Source organism: Desmodus rotundus, chromosome 2, assembly GCF_022682495.2.
Source record: "Desmodus rotundus isolate HL8 chromosome 2, HLdesRot8A.1, whole genome shotgun sequence".
NCBI lineage: Eukaryota > Metazoa > Chordata > Mammalia > Chiroptera > Phyllostomidae > Desmodus > Desmodus rotundus.
The window spans coordinates 99319946-99334449 of NC_071388.1; positions in this window are offsets into that span (position 1 = coordinate 99319946).

The window sequence follows — 14504 nt, forward strand, 5'->3', positions numbered from 1 at the left end:
GTAAGCCTTAGGGACCCCTTCATAAAATAGATAGTGAGGAGAGGTAGACAATTAACCAAAGTTGTTTTATGGGCTTTTTCTTTGGGCACTGTGGACCCTCTCCTCTTCCCCTTCTAGACCTTGGGATGAATACACATACACAGAATTTCAAGGACTCCCCTGCTCCTGTGCTATCATGGTGTTTCTTGTGAGGTTGGAACACCTGGCAATATTATTGGACCAGGCTCAGGACTGCTGAGTGAGTGGGTGAGACATATCTTCCTTCTCCTCCCTGCCTTGGTTTACTTTCTATCCTACCTAACAGTTTTAGATCTTACATTCAAGTTTTTAATTTATACAGGGGTATGCAAAAGTAGGTTTACAGTTGTAATACAAATGAATAATACAATAATTAATAAATAATACAAGAATAAACTCTGTGCTTTGCATACTCACAACTGTAAATGTACTTTGTCCCCAATCCTGTATTTATATATCCAAATCACAGATTGAGAACATTTCCTTCACCCTAAAACATTTCTCATGTCCTCTGTAGCACATCCCTCTCTACACCCTTGGACCTCAGACAACCACTGATCTGCTTTTTGACATTATGAAGCAGGGTGCAGCCAAGAGGAGGGCCCCAAGAAGGGATTTGTGATGGGGTCCAGGACTCGGGGTGTCCAGGAAGTATTGGAGAAATGTGTGTAGGATGTCTTCACCCCCACAGGCCTGAGCCAAGGGGGATGGGACACATGGAACAGGGCCATTCAGAGCTGTTTTGGGTAGCAAGAGCTTTGCAGCTAACCCTGGCATAGTCATTTAACATATCTATAACCTTTAACTGGTTTCATGGATGTGTTGAGTAGCTGTGGCCATGCTTTGAGCCAGGGGGATGGGACCAAATTCCACCCAGGATGGGACTGGGAAGTAGCTCCCCCTGGTTACAGGGCCTGCGTGGGAGCGTGGAGATGATTGGCTCCATGCCATGGGGCCACACCTGCCCAGACTTACTATGGCAGCCCGGTAAAGCTGGAGGAATGCAGGGATGCTGGCAGGTGTAGCTGACTGTGGGAGGAGTCGGAGATGGGGCTGCAAAGGAAGATGGGCACTGGGATTTGAACCTAGGCCCGGCAGCCATGGAGAGAAGAGACCACGCGGCTTCAAAGAGTGGGGAGGACCACAAGGTTTTGGGGGAGAAGAGAGGAGACCACGCGGCTCCAAAGTAAATGGAGAAGAGACCACGCGGCTCTGAAGTAAATAGAGGGCCACACGGTTCTGAAGTAAATAGAGAGAACCACGAGGTTCTGAGGGGAAAGGAAGAGGACCATGTGGTTCTGAAGTGGGGAAAAGGACCACGCGGTTCTGAAGGAGAGTAGAGAGGACCACGAGGTTTTGGAGTGCTTCTTCTTGCCACGCGGCTTAGGCAGCAGGAGAGACTTTGCAGCCATAGAGAAAGGGGAGAAAGGACTCTTGCTGCTGGGCCGTGAGAAGGTGACACATGGCTTTGGATTAACTGGAGATTGCAGCAGCCACACAGCTGATGGTGCCGGGAGCCTGAATCACGGACTTCTACTTCTTTTCCTGAGACACGGTACCCCGGACTGGGCACAGGGAGAGGGAAGGACTGTGCATCTGTGGGTATTCTAGAGGACTTTAGTATCTTATTGAAGACATTAGGTCATTATTCTAAGTTTGTGTAACTTTCAAATAAACAATTCCTTTCCTTTTCACCAGTCTCTGGCATTGAGAGACGTCTTTCCTCTGGTGGCGGGCATTGCGAACCTAGCAGGTGGGTGTGGGGGGAAGGAACCTCCAGAGACAGAAAAGGGGAATCCTTTCTGTAATAATTTATTGTGAAGGAACCCCCCCCCTCTGCTCTGTAACAATTACAGATTAATTTATAGATAATAGATTGATTTTCAAGAATTTTACATAAATGAAATAATACAGTATGTGTACTTTCATGACTGGCTTCTTTCACTCAGCTTGATTTTGAGAATCCGCTTATTCTTGATGGGCAGTTGAGTTTTTCCCAAGTTAGCGTTGTCATGAAAAATACAGTTGTTCACATTTGTTTAAAAAGAAATAACAGGCCAATAAATAAGAGCTATAAAAATGGAGTCATTTTGTCCCGAGGATAGCAAACCAACACTTAATTGCAGTATTCAACCTCTCCCAGAAATGTGAACTTTAAACAGTTAATCTGAAATTTCCTGATTAGCACTAGTATGGTAATTTGCATAATAAGACCCCTGCCATTTTCTTACCCTCCTCTCCCCAGCCCCCAAAATAGATAACCTGGTCAGAAACAATCCTTTCTTTTGTTTTGCAAATAACTCCCTTGCCCAGCCCTCTTTCTGTGTATAAAACTTTCATTTTGTACAATTCCTGGGAGTGCCCGTCTAGTTGCTAAATGGGGTGCTGCCTGATTCACGAATCACTGAATAAAGCCAATTAAATCTTCAAACTTACTTGTTTGAATTTTGCTTTTTAACAGATTTTGGGGCAGTGATAAAATCAGTGGAGACCTCCAGCATAAACATGGTACCCACAAACCCTTCTGAGTTCTGTCTTTCTCAACATTTCTGGGGCTGTCTGTAACTTCTCTCAGTTTTGAGCTCCACTCTCTTTGCATTTAAGCTATATATGTAATTGGCTTTCCTTTATGGGGCTAGTGGGCCACTTTCTCCCCAGAGCCAAGCCCCTTAGCCTTCCAGACCACAGTTTCCAGGATGCAGTAAGATCTCTTGGTAATTGTCCATATAGTGGAAAATATCAGGTAGCCGAGGTGGCTAAGAAAGAAGCCGGAGCCAGAAAAGTCCAATTAAGGGCTTTTATTTGAGGCGGGACACTGCAATCAGGAGACTGAGTCTCAACAGAAGGCAGCCCCAAAGGAAAGGGTAGAAGGGCTTTTAAGGTGTGTAGCAGACCCCTGGGGGAGGGCGAGTCACCCGCTGATCTGCTCCAGGTGTCCTGGGTGTCTGATCCGGGAGGGCCAATTCTGTAGAAAGCTCAAGGGAGAGAGGAAGGGGCAGTGAGGATTCAACTGGTTTCCAGCAGGATGCCAGTGGCTGTGCTTCAGTTGCTTCTGATACAGGGAATCTCGTGGTCAGGTATTTAGCAGGTGATGTGTACCTTCTTTGTTCCAGCATAGGCAGTGGGTTAGGTCCATGTCCCAGTACATTCTAACAGAAAACTCTGGTCCTTGCTTCTGATCCCAGGTTTCATGTTGGGCACTGTTGGTTTGGTAGCAGCTGCAGTTCTCTATGCTCACAGTCCCACTGCTGGGATTTGCTGGTTCAGTTCTTTCCCCTGTCCAAGGTTCCGTGGGAACTGTCAGTGGTGCCCACAAGGCCTTTTCTTGGCCAGGACGCAGTAACATCTCTTGCTTACTGCTGATATATTTAGATGCACAGGTTTGTTTATCTAGTTTTGTGCAGATGAAGACCAAGAGAAATGGGATCCTTTATATCCACCTTCTGGCACACCTCTTTAATAACTGTAGCCCCAGAACTGCAGGTATTTAGCAAAATGACAAAGTATTAACAACAGTCATTACAGGGAATGTTCCAATTAGGCAAAGTTGTTCATATAAAAAATACACTTGAGGACACAGGATCCCAGTTGAACAAAAAGAAATGGGACACCTACTTTCATTGGTATGAAGAAGCTTAAAAAAGACTTCAAGACTCCAAAATACCTTCATTGAAGGATTTATTGCAAAAGGCTACTAATAAAAAATTGAAGATACAAAAGGTACCTAAAACAACAGCTTAGGCCTCTTCATCACACCCCCTTAAGCATCCATTATCAAAACACTGGCCCAGAAATCAATGTCTTAATAGTAATCAGCTGGGACACTGGAGAAGCGATTGTCCTCCATAGCCCAGATGTGTTCCCCAGTGCCTTCGTGAAGGAGGGCTCCATAGGACCCCCTCTCAAAACTGATGGTCTTGAGAGATCTCCTGGAAAAGAGCTACATTATTCCCTTAAACAGCCAAGAGGAAACTAAAAATTACCAGGCTTGTGTAGTACTGTCAGAAATATTTACTGTTTGTCCTGGCTAAAACCTGACAACATATTTGAAAGGATTTAATAGCCTTTAATCAGAAATTTGGTCAAATTGGAAGCTGATATTTAGACCCTGATAGGATTTTTTTTTTTTACACCTTCTTCCCTATGCTAAAACTTTGTACCCAGAGGTAAAGAAAGATTTTAACAATAGGTGGATGGGTACATCATTCCCTTGATATTATTCAGGCTACAACCCTTTGGGAGAACTGAACACAATAGTCTTCTCTTGCAAATCTGTGTATGGCCAGAGATGTGGCTCTACTGGTTCAAGGTTCACATGCAAACAATAACCCCTCATTGCCAGAATTTTGTCATCCTGATGTTCTTGTAACATGGTAACAGTGTGCTCTGAAAGTAGAGCCTTAAGATGGGGAAACAACGTCTGTAAATTAAATGAACAGTCAGGACTATGGGATACAACCTTATGCTCATTCCTTGTTGTCCATGCTAGTATGACCAGTTACTGTAAGTCTTTAATGTCTTTTGTTCAAGCCTATCATCTACAAGTTAAAGAAGCCTTCCCAAATCCCAACTCAAAGGATCCTGTTCATTACAGTCCAGAGCCTGATAATGGTAATCTCGAAGCATCAGCAGAGGAAGACAGCCCATGAGCCCCATTGGAAGGGATCTTACCAAGCACTTCTGACCACTGACACTGATACAAAACTAGAAGACACTGAGCTGTGGATACACTTCTCAGGCTCTACCTGACTTCTGTTCTTGAACAGATGCTGGAGACCTCCAAATCAAATTGATAAGGAGGGGGAGTAGCTGACATCAATGTGGAGTATTTCTGCCCAAAACAAAGGATCAAGATTTACCCCTCACTATATATGAAACACTTACTCTTTCTTTTCCTTTCCTTTATGCCAGTATTGGCCTGGAAAGATAATGTCATCATGCATCTCCCAGACCATTGTTAAATGGGCTGGTGGGGTGGGGGGAAAGAGGAGAAGGGTAACCTTTCAAATTGCTGGAATTCTCATCAAAGTCTATATATAATTATCTAGTTCATATTTGCCCCTACTCACTAAGAGTTCTCAACAGTAGCACTCATTTTTACAAGGAATTTAGGATGACTCTGTTTCAGGCTGGGAGACTTTCCTCCCATATGCATAAAAAACCTGACTGACCCCTGGCTTGGATGGGTAAATGCAACAATGAGTCTATTCACAGTGCCACCTTAGTGCAGTGATTTGTGCCCAGTAGGGTTTATCCTTGTGGTGGTTATCATCCTCCAAAGAGCTGGCACACGGCCGGGCAATGGCTCTTAGTTTATGTAACTGTTACCCTAACTTCACCAATGAATGGGGATTCCTCATTGGTTGACTTCCCTGAATTTACGTTGTTAAGTTAGAAAGGATTTACCAGGAGGCTTTCATGGTTTAAATTTATTTTTTTTTCTAATTTTATTGTTATTCAAGTACAGTTCTCTGCCTTTTCCCCCCACCCCAGCCTAATCCCCAGCCCTCCCCATCTCCCTCCCATTTCCGCTCCCCCTCCGCCCTGCTCATTGTCCATGTGTCCTTTATAATTTTTCCTACAAACCCTTCACTCTTTTCCCCTGAAATTCCCTCCTCTCTCCCCTCTGGCCACTGTCGGCCTTTTCTCAATTTCAGTGTCCTTGGTTATATATATAATCATGGTTTAAATTTAAAAAGGACCTTTGGCAGGTTCCTATTTCCCTGGTTAGGAAAAAATGCAAATTAGGCTAGAATAAGGAACCTCTCCCTAGCTCTTAAAAATATTGCAGAATCTGCTGTTAAAGCAATAGCTGCCCCTTGCCCCAGTCCCCAAATCCTTAGTTCTCTGGCCAAAGTTGTTCTTGATAATAGCATAACCTTCTATTATCTTTTACCTGAGCAAGGAAATGTCTGCTGTGGCCAACACCACCTGCTGTGGCTGGTTCAACACTTCTGGGGAAATTTAAATGAATGTTCACAGCTGCTAACTACTAAGCAAATGATCTCCTTGGGATGGGAGTACCTGGGAGGAAAGAGAAACTGAGTCTTGAAAGTTGTGAATCTGGGACATGGCCTGTGAGAGTTCCAAGCTTCAGCACAATGCCATGACCTAGGAACAGCACACAAAGGATCAACAAAAGCTGCAAGAACTAGAGAGAGGTAGCTGAGAGTGGCACTAATAACTTAGTTTTTGTCACATCTCCCAGGCTGAGAGTTTGATCAAAATGGGGGAATTGTTAAAAAAGAAGAACAGGCCCAAAATGGAGTCATTTGCCCCCATGACAGCAAGCCAAGACCTAATTGCTATATGTAACCCTTCCTAGGAATGGGAAATTAACAGTTAATCTGAAATTTGCTGATTAGCACTAGTAAGATAATCGCCATAAGACCCCTTGCCATCACCTTCCCCCTCAAAAAAAGAAGACCTGGCCTGAAACAATCCTTTCCTTTGTTTTGCAAAATCTCCCTTGCCCTACCCTCTTTCTGCCTATAAAAACCATCCATTTTGTTCAATTCTCGGAGTGCCTTTCTACTTGCTAAATGGGATGCTGCCCAGTTCATAAGTTATCTAATAAAGGAAATAGGTGTTCAGATTTACTCAGTTGAATTTTGGTTTTTTAATGCATTCTCATACAAATGTCCTGGTACACATGTGCACAGATGTCTCTTGGGTTTGTAGATAGGGTCATGGGAGATACTTATCTTCTGTTTTATCAGAGAAAGTCAAACTATTTTTCAAAGGGGTTGTCTGAAATTAAATACCCACAAACATGTATGACGATTTCCACTGCCTTATATCTTTGTCAAATCTTAGTATTGTCAGACTTTGTAATTTTTGCCGTTCTGGTGTGTGTCCAATGATGTTCTATTTGTGGTTTTCATTTGCATTTCCTTGATTACATGTTTTTATAGGATTATTGGCTAATTGCCTGTATTATAAAGTGCCTATTAAGTCTTTTCACAACTTTTAAATTGGATTGTCCTTTTTTTGATATATAGGAATTCTTTATGTATTCTGATTACTAACAGGTTTTTAGTCAATTGTGTGTGTTACAAATATCCTCTCCTCTGTAACTTTTCTTTTCATTCTTTTTATTGTATCCTCTGATTAACAGAAGTTTCTTCAAGAAGGAACTCTTACCTTTTGCAACAGCATGGATGGACCTGGAGAACATTATACTAAGCCAGTCAGAGAAAAATAATTATCATATCATTTTACTCACATGTGGAATCTAATGAACATACTGAACTGACAAGCAAAATAGAGACAGACTCATAGATAGAAAGCAGGCTAGAGCTTTTGGGTGAGAGCTTGGGAGGGGTTGGGGTAGAGAGATTGAGCAAAAAAGAGAAAAAAACTCATGGACGTGGACAACAGTGTGGTGATTAAAGGGGAGGGAGGAGGTGGAGGTAGAGGAGGGTATGGGGGGAATAAATGGTGATAAAAAAATAAAATTAGATTAATGAATAAGTAAATAAATACATAAATAAGCGTCAAACTTTTCCTTTATGATTAGTGCTTTTTATAGTCCCTCCAATCAAAATCATGAAGATATCCTCCTCTAAACTATTTTTGTTTTTTCCTTTCACATTTAAGTACTATCTAGATTTTTTCTGTGTGTAATAGATGTTCCAAATAGTTTCTTTTAGTGTGAGTACCCAATTTTCCCAGCACTGTTCATTAAAAAAAATCTATCCTTGCTCTAATGTACTACTTCTATCATAAGTCACCTGTCCATAGATGCATGGATTTGCTTTGAGGCTGTATTTTGCCATTTGCTTACTATCCCTACACCAGTACTACACTGCCTGTTTAGGGCTTACTAAGAACTCTTAAAGTCTGATTAAATAAGTTCTCTCACTTTTCTATCTTGACTATTCTTTGCTTGTCAAATTTCACAAATAGATTTTTTGAGTTTTTTAAAAAGATTTTATTTAATTTCAACATCTGAGGGAAGGTGGGAGGGGATAATGGGGGAAGAGTGGAAGAGTCTTCAGGAACAACTATAAAGGACACATGGACAAAACCAAGGGGGGTGGAAGCAAGGGAGGGAGGTGGGGATGGCTGGGGTGGGAGGGGAATTGGGGGGGGGGCGGTAAATGCAGACAACTATAATTGAACAACAATAAAATAACTTTAAAAAATAAAATAAAATAAAAACAAAAAATAAAGATTTTATTTAGTTATTTTTAGAGAGGGGGAAGGGAGAGAGGGAGAGAAACATAAATGTAAGAAAGAAACATTGATTGGTTGCCTCTCATATGTGCCCTGTTGGGGCCTCACAACCCAGACATGTGCCCCAACTGGGAATTGAACTGGTGACCTTCCAATTTGTGGGACAATGCCCAGCAATGCCCAACCAACTAAGCCACACCAGTCAAGGTGACTTTTTGAGTTTTAACTGCCATTAGATTAAATCTATGAATTCAATTCATAAACAATGAAAATGTTCACAAAATCATGTCCTTCATCCTGTAAACAGGCGAGGATTCTCCAATCATTTATGCTTCTTTAATGACTTGCAATAAAGTACTAAAGTTTTCTTCATGGTGGCCATGCTCACCTGTTTATCTTTTGATAGACATACTCCTTGGCACTTAGTGTGATATTTTTAGTTTAATTTCATGTCTAATGAGCTACTATGTTATCTAGAACTATAATTTATTTTGTATTTTGATTTTATACGCAGCAAAATTCCTGAACTCTCTTGTTAATTCTACTAATTTATCAATAAATTCTTTTATATCTATATACCTACACAATCATGTCATCTGAGACAAGTGATAGCTCTATTTCTTCATTTCCAATTTTTACACCATTATATTTGCCTTATTATATTTGCTAGGACTTCAGTATGATGCTGATTAGAAGTGATAGCAGGTGTTTATTCCTGATCTCAAAAAAGATGCTTTCTGATGTTTGACCATCACAAATAATGTTTGTGGTAAGTTTTTATAAATATTCATTATCAGATTAAGTACATTTCTTTTTATTCCTAGTTTAAGAGATTTTAATTATTATTATAAATTGATATTGACTGTTATCAAATGATTTTCTATATCTTTTGGGACAATAATACATTTTTCAATGTTATTCCATTAATGTGGTAAATTATATTAATTGTATTTCTAAAGCTTTCCAACTTTATATTTCCAGTATAAAGGCAACTTGCCCTTGATCCTTTTTATATGTGATTGAATTTGGCTAGTTAAATGTTTGGTTTCAGATTTTTGCATCCATGTTCATAAGTGAGATTGTCTGGCAGTTTTTCTTTTTGTACTGTCCTAGTCTAGTTTGGGTATCAAATATATATTAGCTTCTGATAATAAGTTGTGAAAATGCTACTCTTTCTTCAATTTTCTGAGAGAGTTTGTGTCACACTGAAACATATTTCTGTATTGAATGTTTGATAGATCTAGCTAGTAGAGCCACCTGAACCTGAGGTTTTCTTGTAAGGAGATTTTGACTACTGATATTATTTCTTTAGTAGTATATTACCATTCAAACTTACTTTTTCTCTTTGGATCAGTGTTTGTTATTATATTTTTTCTAGGAAATTGCTCATTTCATCTAACCTTTCAAACGCACTGACATAAAGTTGTTTATAAAATATTCTTGGTACCATGTTAATGTGTGCAGGATATGCAGTAATGATTCCATTTCATTGTCTGGACCTTTAGTTTCCCTCTCTTGCCCCCACCAACACATCTCTCTTATGCATGTACTAGGTCTTACCAAGGTTAGTCTTTTCAAAGAACTATCTTTTGGCTTTGTTGAGCCTCTGTTTTATATGCCTTTTTTTAGTTCATTTATTTCTGTTCTTACATTTATTTCTTTCCTGCTACTTTCTTTAAGTTTATTTTGTTATTGTTTTTCTAACTTTTTGAAATTGAAGATTCCTCCACTGATCTTCAGGTGTTTTCCTTTCTGATCTACTTACTTAAGGCTGTAAATTTCCCTCTAAAAACTGCTTTAACTGCAGCATTTTCATTATTATTCAGTTCATGTTTTCCATATTCCATTATGATTTCTTTTTTAAAAAAGATTTATTTATTTATTGTTAGAGAGATGAAGGGAGGGAGAAAGAGAGGGAGAGAAACATCAATGTGTGGTTGCCTCTCAAGCACCTGCTACTGGGGACCTGGCCAGCAACTCAGGCATGTGCCCTGACTGGGAATCGAACTGGTGACCCTTTGGTTTACAGGCTGGTGCTCAATCCAGTGAGCCACACCAGCCAGGGCCCATTAAGATTTCTTATATGATCCATGAGTTATTTATAAATATGCTTCTTATTATCTAAACATTGTAAATTTCCTAGTTTTTGTTTTTTCTTTTTTAACCATTTTTTAGTTCAATTACATTGTGGTCAGAAAACATGGTCTTCATGATTTCCAGCTTTTGGATATTTAGTGACTTCTTTATGGCTTAGAGTATGGTAAAATTTTTAATATGTTCATTATTTGCTTGAAAAGGAAGTACTTTCTATAGTTGTTGGGTACAGTGTTCTATGTATGTTCATTATCCTAAATCTGTTACGATGTTAGTTATCATTTAAATCCTGAATTTTTTGTATTGTTATTCTATCAATTACTGAGAGAAAAAATGCTTTAATTTAATTTTATTGATTATGCTATTACAGTTGTTCCAATTTCTCCCCCTTTGCCCTCAACCACCCAGCATGCCCACATTCCCTCAGGCAATCCCCACACCATTGTTCATGTCCATGGGTCATGCATGTAAGTTCTTTGGCTTCTCCTTTTCCTATACAGTATTTTACATCCTCATGGATATTCTGTAACTACCTATTTGTACTTCTTAATCCCCTCACCTCTTCACCCAGTCCCCAACACATGCCTCCCATTTGGCAACCATCAAGGTGATCTCTGTATCCATGATTCTGTCTGTTCTTTTTGTTTTCTTAGTTCAATTTTCAGATTCAACTATTTATAGATATGTATTTTTACCATATTATTGTTCATAGTTTTGATCTTCTCCTTTTTCTTAAACAAGTCCCTGTAACATTTCATGTAATAATGGTTTGGTGATGATGAACTCCTTTAGTTTTTTCTTGTCTGGGAAGCTCTTTATCTGCCCTTTTATTCTAAATGATAGCTTTGCTTCTTGAAAAAGAAGAACAAAGTAGGAATCACAATACTTGATATTAAACCATATTACAAGTTCACTGTAATCAAAACAGTCTGGTACCAGCATAAGAACAGACACATTGATCAATGGAAAAGAACAGAGAGCCCAGAAATAAATCCATGTCTCTATGATCAATTAATGTTTGACAAAGGGAGCAGAAGCATAATATAGAGTAAAAATAGCTTCTTCAACAAATGGTGTTGGGAGAACTGGAATTGTACATGCAAAAAAAATGAAACTAGACCACCAACTTACACCATACACCAGAATAAATTCAAAATGGATAAAAGACTTAAATGTAAGCCATGAAATCATAAAAGTCCTGGAGGAAAACATAGGGAGTAAAACTTCAGATATCCTATACAGCAATATTTTTGCTAATATATCCTCTAGGGCAGGGGTGGCAAACTCATTTTCACCAGGGGCCACATCAGCCTTCCGGTTGCCTTCAAAGGGCCAAATGTAATATTAGGACTGTATAAATGTAAGTACCCTTAACAGTTAAGCCAGAGCTTGGTGCTGCTGTGGGGTAGGAACAAGGTGCTGAGCTGGATAAAACAAAGTGGAGGGTCAGATTTGGCCTGCGGGCCTTGTGTTTGCCACCTGTGCTCTAGGGCAAAGGAAATAAAGGAAAAAAGATAATAAACAAATGGGACTACATCAAATTAAAAAGCTTCTGAATGGCTAAAGAAAACATCAAAATGAAAAGGGAACCAACCCTAAGGGAAAACATATTTGCCAATGATATCTTGGACAAGGGTTTGATCTCCAAAATATGTAAAGAACTCATATGACTCAACACTAGGAAGACAAACAATCCAATTAAAAAATGGGCAAAGAACCCTGGCTGGTGTGGCTCAGTGGATTGAGCACTGGCTGGCAAGCCAAAAGGTTGCTGGTTCTATTCCTGGTCAGGGCACATGACTGGGTTGAGGGCCAGGTCCCTGGATGGGGGTGTGCAAGAGGCAACTGACTGATGTTTCTCTCGCACATTGATGTTGATGTTTCTCACCTCTTCACCCATTTGAAAGGAGGGAAGAAAGTTGTCATTATTCTTTGACATAGTTTATCTGTACACTTACTACTTTATTCTTTATGTCTTCTTAAATTGTACACCTTCCTTGTAGGATCATTTTCTGTCTGTCTGGAGTATATGCACTAGAATTTCTTTTAGTGAGGGTTTGCTCTTGGAACATTCACTGAGTTTTGGTTTATTAACCCTTTTCATGACAGATACAAATTCTATGTTGATAATTACTTTCTCAGTGCATCAAAGATATTATTCCACTGTCCAACAACTTTCCTTCCTATGCTGAGAAGTTAAATGGCAAGCTGTTACTTCTTTGAATTCAATTGGTTAGTTTTTACTCTGGCTTCTTTTAAAATCTTCCTTTGTCTTTTGAGTTATGAAGTTTTATTAGAATATATCTATTTCTGGATTTCTTTTTATTTATGTTGCTTGAGTTTTGTTAAGATTCTGAAGTTGGTATATAGATGTTTCTTTTTCATGTCCAGTAAATTACCTGCTATTATCTCTTCATATGTTGTTTCTGCAAATTTTCCTTTCCTCTCCTACTGCAACTCTAATTAATTGATTAGGTATTCCCATGTTATCCTTCTTGTCTTTTAACTTTTCATTTGCATTCCTCAGCTTGTTTTCCTCTAGAATTTTTTCCTGTCCTATTTTGTAATTCAGTAACTTATAGCTTTACCTATGTTTAATCTGATGTTAATATTTTACTGAGTTTTCAATCTTAGTTATTAATTTTTATTTATTCTATTGATTCTTTCCAAATATTTTTAATTTTCTATTTTTGTAGATGTTTTAAAGCATGTGTTTTATTTTTTAAAACATAGTGAGCATATTTGTTTTACAGACAGATAATGCCAACATTCAAATTTTGTGTATTTGTTTCTGTATACGTTGTTTCCTTTTGTGCATAATTATCTTTGACTTTGTGCTGCTCATTGACCTTGAATTTTAGAAATACTATAGCCAAAATGAAAATGCCTTTCTATAAAGAGGTGTTTTACTGAGAAAAGTTTAAATCAAGTTCATGACAAGAGGTTACCTAGATGACCCAAGGGACATGAATTCAAACTGCAAATCTACTTTAGGTAAAGTATTTCTGCTTCATCATAACCCTGAAGGTGTAGCCCTTTGGAAGCTAGCTTAATTTGTGAAGAATTCCAATTACCATCTCCCATAGAGTAGGTCTGAGAGTCCATCAAAAACAAGATTCAAGTTTGCCAGAAGTGGAAGTGCCTTCAAAAGCATCTCGCATGCCTTCCTTTCACCCTTAGTTGTTAATTCTTTACTATTTTGTTATCTTTTCATTGATTTTTGGAAATTATTTTTCATTCATTGTTTTTAGTCAATTTTTAGAGGGAAAACCGATACAAATAATCTAGGCCACCATATTCCCCCAAAATAAAGCACACGACATTAGCTTATTAATTACCAGAAGTGTTTTCTCATACACAAATATAGAACAAAACATTTTTAAAAGAGTATCAGTCAACCACAATAAAGTTTCTTTAAAAAAAAATAAAAGATCACATGGTTTAAGATTCCTAACTAAACAACTTACTAGCTGTGAGACCTTGGCAGGTTGTTCAACTTAGATAAGTTTTCTCATCTATAAAAAGGGATAGATAATGTTAATAATTGCCATGACCAGTGTGACTCTGTTGGCTGGGCATCATCCCACAAAGTGAAAGTTTCCTGGTTTGATTCCCAGTCAGGGCACATGCCTGGGTTGCGGGTTCGGTCCCTTGTCAGGGCATGTTCAAGAGGCAACCAATCAATATTTCTCTCACACATCAATGTTTCTCTCTCTCTTTCTCCCTCCCTTCCCCTCTCTCTAAAAATAAAGAAAATCTTTTTAAAAATGTTAATAATCTACAATGTTCTCGTGCAGAACACAAAGTGAAATAATTAATGTATTAGAATGTTGCAAGTTGTGAAGTGCTGTTAAAATATTAGTTATATCAAAATCCTCACCTACTTACTTTGATGGTGTTATTTTTGGCCCTCTTTTTACGAGGATTTAAGTAACTTGAACAAGCCATGTGAACAAGCCATCACCCTATTTATCTCTCAAGAGCAAGGTTTCTGTGACAATTTTTGATAGGGTATATAACATCTGAGGAGTAAAATCTGATATTGGCTTCTAGAGGAACTCCCTAAAAGTCTTAACTTACTTCTTCATTCATACGAGGAAAAATCTATAGGACTCTTAGGGAAAAGACAAATCAGCCCGTTAGGATAATGTCTTTGTTTAAATCTGAAAAGTAAATTTATTCCTGTAGGATATAGAAATGACATGTGCCAGATT